Below are 9,827 nucleotides of genomic sequence, written 5' to 3'. Positions count from 1 at the left end.
CTTGACAGAGCCCGCTATCTCCTTCCTTTTCTTCGTCGGGATGGAGAAACTGTGTGACAAAAGGTCCCAGTGGATTCCCAGCCACTGGAACTTTTGGGATGGAGAAAGTCGAGACTTTTTTCTGTTGATCTTGAAGCCTAGGTACTCTAGGAACTGGATCACCTGACTGGAAGCTTGCAAGCATTCGGTCTCGGATGCTGCCCACACCAGCCAGTCGTCCAGGTAGGCTACTACCTGAATTCCCTTTAAGCGTAATTGTTTGAGAGCTGCGCTCGCAAGCTTCGTGAAAATCCTTGGGGCTATGTTTAGCCCGAATGGCATGGCTCTGAAGGCGTACAGTCTCCGTTGTAGCCTGAACCCTAGGTAGGGGGAGAGTCGACGGCTGATTGGAATGTGCCAATAGGCGTCTGACAAGTCTATAGAGACTGAGTATGCCCTCTTGGGCAGTAAGGTCCTTATGTGTTGCAGTGTTAGCATCTTGAATTTGCAATTCACTATGAACTTGTTGAGTGGCGACAAGTCCAGAATGACTCTGAGCTTTTCCGAGTCTTTCTTGGGAACACAAAACAGCCTCCCTTGGAATTTGATGGACTTCACCTTTCGGATCACCTTTTTCTCCAACAGTTCTTGAACGTACTCCTCCAAAACGGGGGTGGAGTGTTGGAAAAACCGAAGGCACGGGGGTGGAGTGCTGTACCAGCTCCAGCCCAGTCCATTCTTGAGTAGGCTTTGGGCCCAGGGATCGAAGGTCCAGCGATCCCAAAATTTCATCAGTCTCCCTCCTACCGGTATCGTTTCACTTGGACTGCCGTCCTGAGGTCTTGCCTCCCTGACCACGACCACCTCTGAATCCCCTTCCCCTTGAGGGGGGCCTAGACGAGCCTCTGGCTGCTTCTCTAGGTTTTGCACGAAAGGAAGAAGACTGTCCTTCGAATGTTGGGGTGAATGTGGTTGACTGACCTGGCACAGCCTGGGGTACCCACTGAAGAGTAGTCGGGGTTTGTGCCACCATCTGGGGCACTGGAGGCAATGGCAATTGCAGTTGCTGTTGCTGTCTAAAAGGCTTGGCTGGCCGAGACGGTAGCCTAGTCCTCATATTCTTCCTCTTTGGTTGAGGACCCTCATCCGGGGAAGATTTTCTTTTGATAGCCAGGCCCCACTTCTGGAGAAGGTTTCTATTCTCCACGGCGGCCTTATCAACAACCTCTTTGACCACATCGGTAGGGAAAAGGTCTTTTCCCCAAATGTTGGAGGAGATTAACTTCCTTGGCTCGTGTCTCACCGAAGCCCCGGTGAACACGAACTCCCTGCAAGCTCTCCTTGCCTTGACGAAGCCATAAAGGTCCTTCGTCACTGTGGCTAGGTGAGACTTAGCCACTACCATGAACATTTCATGGACCTTGGGGTCACTTGCCATCGTCTCAAGAGTAGTCTGATGAGACATTGAGGCAGCCAGTCTCTCTTTTGTCTCGAACTCTCTTCGTAAAAGAGAGTCGGACAGCTTGGGGAGGTCCTCGCCGAATTGCCGTCCGGCAATATCAGCCTCCAACTTTCCCACTGAGAATGTCAGATGGACATCCTTCCAGTCTTTGTGGTCCATAGGCAGGGCCAGCGACAAGGGTTTACACTCCTCCAGGGAGGGGCAAGGCTTGCCGGCCTCGACTGCCTTTAGGACAGCCGCAAACCCTTTCTGTAAAAAGGGGAAGGCTCTATCAGGAGAGGATACAAAAGAAGGGAGCTTCTTGCTCAATGCAGCTACCTTCGAGTTAGAGAAGCCCCTCTCTTTCATCGAGGATGAAAGTAGGGCTTCAGCCTTAGCGTGGTCCATAATAATGACCTCCTTCGGCTCTGTCTCCTCCCTTGAAGCTGGTTCTTTTCTCAGCCGGACATAGCAGTCCGGATATGATGCCTTGCTGGGCCAGAATTCTACCTCCTCTAGGGGAACTGAACCCAGCTTATCCGAGATGACGATCTTTCCAGTCGTCATCGGCATGTGCTCAGCATACCTCCATGGGTTAGCATCTGAGCATATGGGAAGGTCTTTCACATTGAGCCTTTTCCGGGGCCCATGTGATTCTGCCAGGGACTGCATACGCAGTTCCATTGCAGCCTCCTTCTCCTGATTCTCTTTCTGCATTTGTTTGATCATTCCAACAATCGAAGAGAGGGCCTGTCCCAGTTCTACTGGGAGACCAGCCGATGTTGAGGGGATAGGCTCCGGAATCTGAACCGGAGTAGCCGACACCTCGTCGACCTCATCCTCTACGACATCCGGGGTTTGAACTTGATCCTGACCTTCTGCCAGGAGGTCTTCTTCCAAACGTTCGTCCAGGTCAGACATCCTGTCATCCAACTGGATGTCTTGCATCGCGACTGCGACTTCCACGTCCACCTGGACTTGATCTTGAGGGATCTCCTCTTGAGGCTGGGGAATCACTGCATCAGCTGATGCCTGGGGAAAAAGATACGCCCTCATCTTCTCACTTGGAAGATAAGGGCCAGAGGTGTTCTTCTTGAAGCCCCTTACCCAAGTAGGAAGCTTTTCCCTTGCTATATCCCTTGATTCCGCCGTTCTAGGGGAATCAAAAGCCTCAGTAATCAGGTTAGTGCATACAGTACATACCTGAGGGTCCCAATACTGGAGATCATCCTTGGAGACAGCGCATGCTGCGTGTCTCCTACAACACTCATGTCCGCAGAGGTTCTTGCTGCGGACATTGCAGAAAACATTTCCGCACTTCGGAGGGTCCTCCTGTAAAGAGAAGAAATTTCCATGAGTATCAAGTGAACTATGTATCACTGGATATGCATAGTATAGCATAACAATTCATAAAGGAAAGACACACACTTGTGTTTCCCTCACAACCCATTGTTGCATCCTTCCAGATAATAAAATCAAAATGGTTTATCTCTTCTAGAGTAACCAATGAAAGGTTTCCAGAGGAAACAGGTGGAGCTCACACCTAAGCAATGATTTTAAAATCCTGGATAATAGACAGGGAAGAACTCAGCTTCCTACCTGAGGGCAACAGCAAAGGGATGTGCAAGAAAACACAATAGTGTTAGAAGATACAGTGCTGTACCAAAACCCTTACTATAGTTTTCTTCTTACTGTATATGCTATACAGAAGAATACTAGTACAGTATAGGGGGATGTGTGCCGGCCTGCCTTTGCCGGCCGGCACACACCACAACTAGCTTTAAAGTATACTACTTAACAGCTATAGGGCGGCAGCACTCTGGTTCAAATGCCTGTGCCGGTCGGCAGCAACTGCCGGCCGGTAACAGCCAGTGTTGGCCGGCAATGGCTGCCGGCCAGCAACTACACAAGGTAGTACCCAGCTGCCGGCCACACTCTTGGTGACCGGCAGACAAGGACTGACATAAGCCGGCCGGCAAAGGTACAAGACCGATGCCAGCCGGCAGCAAAAGAACCAGAAGACTACACCTGCCCGGCTGCCGGCCTCATAGGCCGGCAGCCGGGACAGGTACAGCACTAGAAGAAAAATAGAATGGATGCCGGGATAAGGGTGTACACAACCTCCAAGCCCAGCAACCGAAAGAGTGCATATAAGGAAGGGGAGAAACTAATTCAGGCTTCCTTGACCAATGCCGTCCGGCTCTGCCGGCAGGCATGGATGAGGGACCAAGAGAGGTCCGGGCAGCACTCGAAAACATAAGACCCTTGCCGGCCAGCAGCTCTGCCGGCCGGCAAGGGGCTGAGTCAATTCCACATCCCAACCTATACTAGGTCCAGAAGTAGAACGACGTACAGTACAGTAAGACCCCTGCCGGCCAGCTCTGCCGGCCGGCAAGGGGCTGAGTCAATTCCACATCCTAACCTATACTAGTTCTATATGTAGAACGACGTACAGTACAGTAATGGCTAGGCCATTACGAAGAAAGAGGGGGAAGGGACAAGAGGGTCCTGCCAACCTTGCTTTAGTGACAGATCACCCGCAGCCAAGAAACTTATCTTAGCCTAAGGGAGATCTAAGGGGAAAGGCCAGCAATACTTGCCAGCTTCCAGAGCACCAAAGCAAGGAAGGCGTTGCTACTCCCAAGGGAAGAACTTATCCTCCCCCGAGAACAGCAACAGGACTAGTCTGGTAGATCACAAAAGAAGGAATCATAACTACAGAAACCTTCGGTAGTGACCTAAGGGAGCTAAGCTCCCTTTGTATGTGTTAGGTCAGCGAGGGGGACTCAGCCCCAAGCCAGACAACACAGACTCAGACTAAAAACTCTGTTGTTCTGTCCCTCTTGAACCATAACTACAGGAACAGGAAGGTACAGTAACACCCTAGTATAGTTTTATCGAAAAATAAATTCGGAAAAAACCACTTAGGGATAAGCCCAAGGCTTAAACAGAGTGAAAGGGATTGCATACCTTCTCCGAAGAAAAGAAAGGAACCGGGGAGAATGATAAAGTATACTAAGGCTCCATAAGCAACTAGCCTAGGCACCATGAGAATCGATTACCTAATTCACCGAAACTCACACGTATACAATCTTGGAAATATTCCACACAGTCTAAAATGTATAAAATATAGCCTAAAGCTTCAATAAAATTTTAATTACACTCGGAAAAACCAAAATCATGCATGAAGTACTAGGACCAAACGACTAGGCTACATGGCCTAGCGTAGGCCAGAATGGCGAATACTTCGCCAAATAATACTAAGCACGAAAGGAAATCCTATGTAATGCTAAATAGCTAAAATTTATTAAAGCAAAACAACCAGGAATGTCGCTCTGACTAACTAATTTATACCTAGCGAGCGACAGTGTCCAGGACACCTCTGGTAGGCTACGGCTCTTGTATCAAAGATTAATCCTATTAATCACTCAAAATTTTACCAAGAGCCTACATTTATACATAACAGACACTATACTCAACTTATCAGAGGCCAACGAAGACGGAGAAGCCATGAAAAGCCGAATAAATCCAAGATTTGCGAGAAAAACAGGAAAAAACACCGAGTTGTTAAGCTACGCAAAAAGGAAATACAGATGGCGCCAGGATTGGCGCCAGGCAGGCATACGAATCGGGGGATAGGGAAGCCTTGGGAGCGGCTCCCCTTTTTCTTTCCCGAATTCGTATCTCGTCAATCACCTCCTACGAGACGAAATCTCTGTCCAAGATGTAGATTGCCATGTGACGTGTCTAGAATACGTCCTCTGATATGTCGCGATATCCCTTTCACGAGGGATACTCGCTCCAGGAGTTAGAATTCTGGTACCTTAAGGAAAATTCTCTGGGAATATCGCCGTAGTTGTAATATACCCTAGGAAGCTACCCTATAGGAACTTCCATCAGGACGACATGGCTTGAGCCCAAAAATATATATATATAAATATATAAATATATATATATATATATATATATATATATTTGTGAGAGAGAGAGAGAGAGAGAGAGAGAGAGAGAGAGAGAGAGAGAGACAGAGAGAGAGAGAGAGTGTGTCTATGATAAGCCGTAATTCCAAAGAAATAATATTTATTTGAAATTCTTCTTCCTTAAGCACCCAATCCATCAAGCAAAACTCCTATATTTGGACTTATGGTAAACGCAGAATCATTAATATTCACAGCCATTACGGTTCATTACCAATCAATGACAAATATACGTTTGATGGATTACAATATCCGTTTGACGCAATTAATCTCTTTGGTGGGTTATAATTATACCCAAATGCCAGTCTAAATTCAATGCAATGAATATCATTTCACGCTTCTGTCGCTTATGTCAAATAATGCCAATCTGTTATACCGTATTCTAAATGGAATAGTCGAAATAATTTTATTATTATTATTATTATTATTATTATTATTATTATTATTATTATTATTATTATGCGACCCATTAAAATTACGACTAAATATTTAGAGAGATATGCACACATACGCAGCAGCCCCCCCCCCCATCTCACTAGAGAATAACTACTCTCTCTTCCCCTAACCAAAGGGACGAGGAGAGCTAAGCGTGACAGGAAATTCATACACACATATATTATACTATATATAAACACACACACACGTACACACTCACACACACACACACACACACATATATATATATATATATACATATAAAGGCTATACTGTATTATATATATATATATATATATATATTTATATATATATATATATATATATAATACAGTATAGCCTTATATGTATATATATATATATATATATATGTGTGTGTATATATCAATATGCTAATTATCTAATCCTTTTTGGGGACAGGAATCTGTATGAATCTTTCTTTTCTCTTCTATTTTATTCCATTCTTCTTCCTTTGTAAACAGAAGCTAGTAAAGCATAGTTGAAAGTGTGTCATCACTAATGATTTATTCATAAAAAATTTTGATATCTAGAGTAATAATCTTTCTGAAACTTGAGTTCATGTACATACACAAAGACAGAAATAGATGGGAAGACATTATGACAGTCGGGTAAATTTTAGGCTATATAAATGACCATAGCATATATTTCTTCCAATTTCCATAATCACAAAATTGACCTATGAGAAGAGAGAGAGAGAGAGAGAGAGAGAGAGAGAGAGAGAGAGCCATGGAAAAGCTCTCTAGGCAGAGGAAGGAAAGAGAAATTATTCTTGCTGGAATTAAGACCAACTGCCTCAATGTTTGACTTTACTTCATTGTTACCGCCAGCCCTTATAAATGAGCTAGGATCCTTTAGACAAAAGTGTGGTACTTGCATGTTAAAGATCGAGTCGTAATCTAACGCATTCATTATCAAAATATGTTTTTTTTTTTTTATTCGGCAAAAAGTAAGATGAAAACAATTCAGACCAAAAAGGTGAACTATGAAAAATATGAAACTTATACTTTAGTTTTGGAGGAAAATTCATTCCAAACGAAAAGGTAAGATGAAAAGGATTTGAACAGGGTATTCTTGGTACGTTTTGAAAAACAATTGAAGGATATAAAGTGTTGGGGACTGTGAAGAGGTGGTAAAGAATGAATGTGGAAGGGAGTTTTATATGAGAAAGTGAGTGCACTAAGTGTGATATACGAATCGGAGTTGCGGGGAATAAAAGTGACAGAGGGACAGAAATTGAATTCATTCGAGATGAAGTTTCTGAAGGGTATGGTCTGTGTATTTCTTTTAGATAGGCGTAGGAACGAAGTAGTGAGAGTGAGAACAGGCGTGAGGAATGTATGAGTAAGCCGAGTGGATATTTTTGTGTTGAGGTGATCTGGCCATGTAGAAAAGATGGAAAATTGTCATCTGGTGAAGGTGATGAATGTAAGAGTTGATAGGAGAAGTGCAAGAGGAGGGTTGATGGAAAGCCTAGAGTGACAGACGGATAGATGGGAGAAAGGAAAAAAGAGTGTGCTAGGAATGGAAATGAATTGGGAGCAATTGTGACCAGTTTCGATAGGTCCTGAAGCTACCTCGGGTGACCGCTGAGGTAGTGGTACAAAGAGAATCAGCATATGAAGCTTCATTTGTGGTGGAAAATGGCGGAGGGTGGCAAGTGGCACCCTAGCCCTCGTCAGGCAAGGATGAACAAAGATTAAATAAATCCCCTTTTTGATGTCGGCTACACACCAAAATTGAAGGGGAAAGGCCACGGTAGATAGATAGATAGAAAATTAGAACAAAAGCTAAAGCCCCACATGGTTTTCACAGTTAATTTTCTTTAAAAAATCAGGGAACACCGAAACAAGAGGAAATTACCAAAGCCTAGCAGAATAAAGCATAATACACCATATAATAGTACAAGTGAAAGAAGACAGAATTATATATTAACGATACCTATCATCTTTACGATTTCTCGGTAGTTTTTAGGGTAAGTATATTTATATATATATACATATATACATATATATATATATATATATGTGTATATATATATATATATATGTGTGTGTGTGTGTGTGTCCATATATATATATATATATATATATTTATATATATATATATATATATATAAATATATATATATATATATATACATATATATATATATATATGTATATATATATATATATATGTGTGTGTCCATATATATATATATATATATATTTATATATATATATATATATATAAATATATATATATATATATATACATGAAAACACAAACACATAATATATATATACATATATATATATATATAGAGAGAGAGAGAGAGAGAGAGAGAGAGAGAGAGAGAGAGGTGTTTTTATCTATCTATCTACTGTATATATACACAGCCATTATTGTATATACAGATATATATTATTTAGATATGTCATTTTATATAAAAATAACAGCTAATAAAATATCTGGAAAAGTCATTCTTTCTGAAAGAGTAAAAGGGCATAGTTCATCCTTTGCAGTTTGTTCATCATTCTCTCCTACGGCAGTAATAAGCGAAAGAAGAACGTATGAGTAGGTGGTAAGTCTTTTGTAATATATCTAACACATTTTATTTATATGTATATATATGTGTATATACACACACACATATATATATATATATATATATATATTGACCTTCACCTGTATTATTACTAATGTATAAATATTATAATTACATTGAACCGGGACTAACAGGACTAGAGTACTATGCAATTTTGTGGCCCACAACCCCCCTTAATCTGAATATCTCCAAAACGGATTGTTGGATCAGTACGATATTTTAGCACACTATGTTTAACATCCTGTCCTGATTTATGGCTGACATGCCATATTGCTATATATGCTATATTAGGAGTTTATTGAAGGATATTAAGCATAAATCAGTCATTACATCTAAGGTGTTATACAGAATCAGGTGATTTAGGGTAATCGTCTAACCCCTTCACCAAAACCCACAGAACAACCCCGAAACGACTGTCTGTATCTATCTGTCTATCTGTCTCAAACACACACACAAACACACATACACACACGCATACACACACACAAACTTTTTCTTTGGAAGTAATGAAAAAAATTCTCAAAAGTAATTATCTGTAGGGCAAGGCCACCACATAGGACATCGATCTATTGTTAGAGTATAAAGTAGGGAATTTACGTAAATTATTGTGCTAACAAACTGTCGAGAAACTCTCCAATATCTAACTCGATTCCCTCGACAGATAGCAGAGCCCAAGGCTGTTACAAAATGAGGACGCCATAGAGAAAGCCCCGATAGTAAAGAAAAAAACAGTAACAAACAAACCTACACTTATACACTACGATAGACTCCCAAATTGAGTCTAGAAAAGTATTTCAAAACCAAACAATGAAATAAAAAAAAATCATTTATGAACGCTTCGCTTATATTGGCGTTCAAGTACGAAAATGTAAGTAAAAAAAAAAAGGTAACTGTAATGTATAGTTGCCTAGTCTGATAATAACTCTTTATTTCTCAGTACAGAATCGTTTGTGGATGAAGTGAGAGTATTTTCTAATCCTGAATTTCCTTTTACGGTATCTTTGCAGTTACCGGTAGTTTCCTTTAACGTAAGTTGTTAATATCAATAAAATCGGTGTTTTTCTGTTATTCTTGTGCTTTTGTATTACATCAAATTCTTCAAAATAATCTTCCAATTTCTTTATTGCTCAAAAGGATCGTTTTTTTTTTTCGTTTTTTTAATTTTTTACTCACCTATTAGGCCTTTATTCTATTTTTGTCCTCTATTTTTTTTACCCACGTATTTAATTCATTCATTTATTTTCGAAATTTACTATTGTAGTACTTATCTATATGTTCATCTTTATTCTTTTATCATTATAATTTCTTGCGTATTTACTTTTTACACATTGCTAGCTTACTCTGCAGTTCCTTCCTTTTCTTTTATGAAGCTAAATACATTCGAAGA

Source organism: Palaemon carinicauda, chromosome 14 (genome assembly GCF_036898095.1).
Source record: "Palaemon carinicauda isolate YSFRI2023 chromosome 14, ASM3689809v2, whole genome shotgun sequence".
Classification (NCBI taxonomy): Eukaryota; Metazoa; Arthropoda; class Malacostraca; order Decapoda; family Palaemonidae; genus Palaemon; species Palaemon carinicauda.
This window is presented reverse-complemented; position numbering follows the sequence as displayed.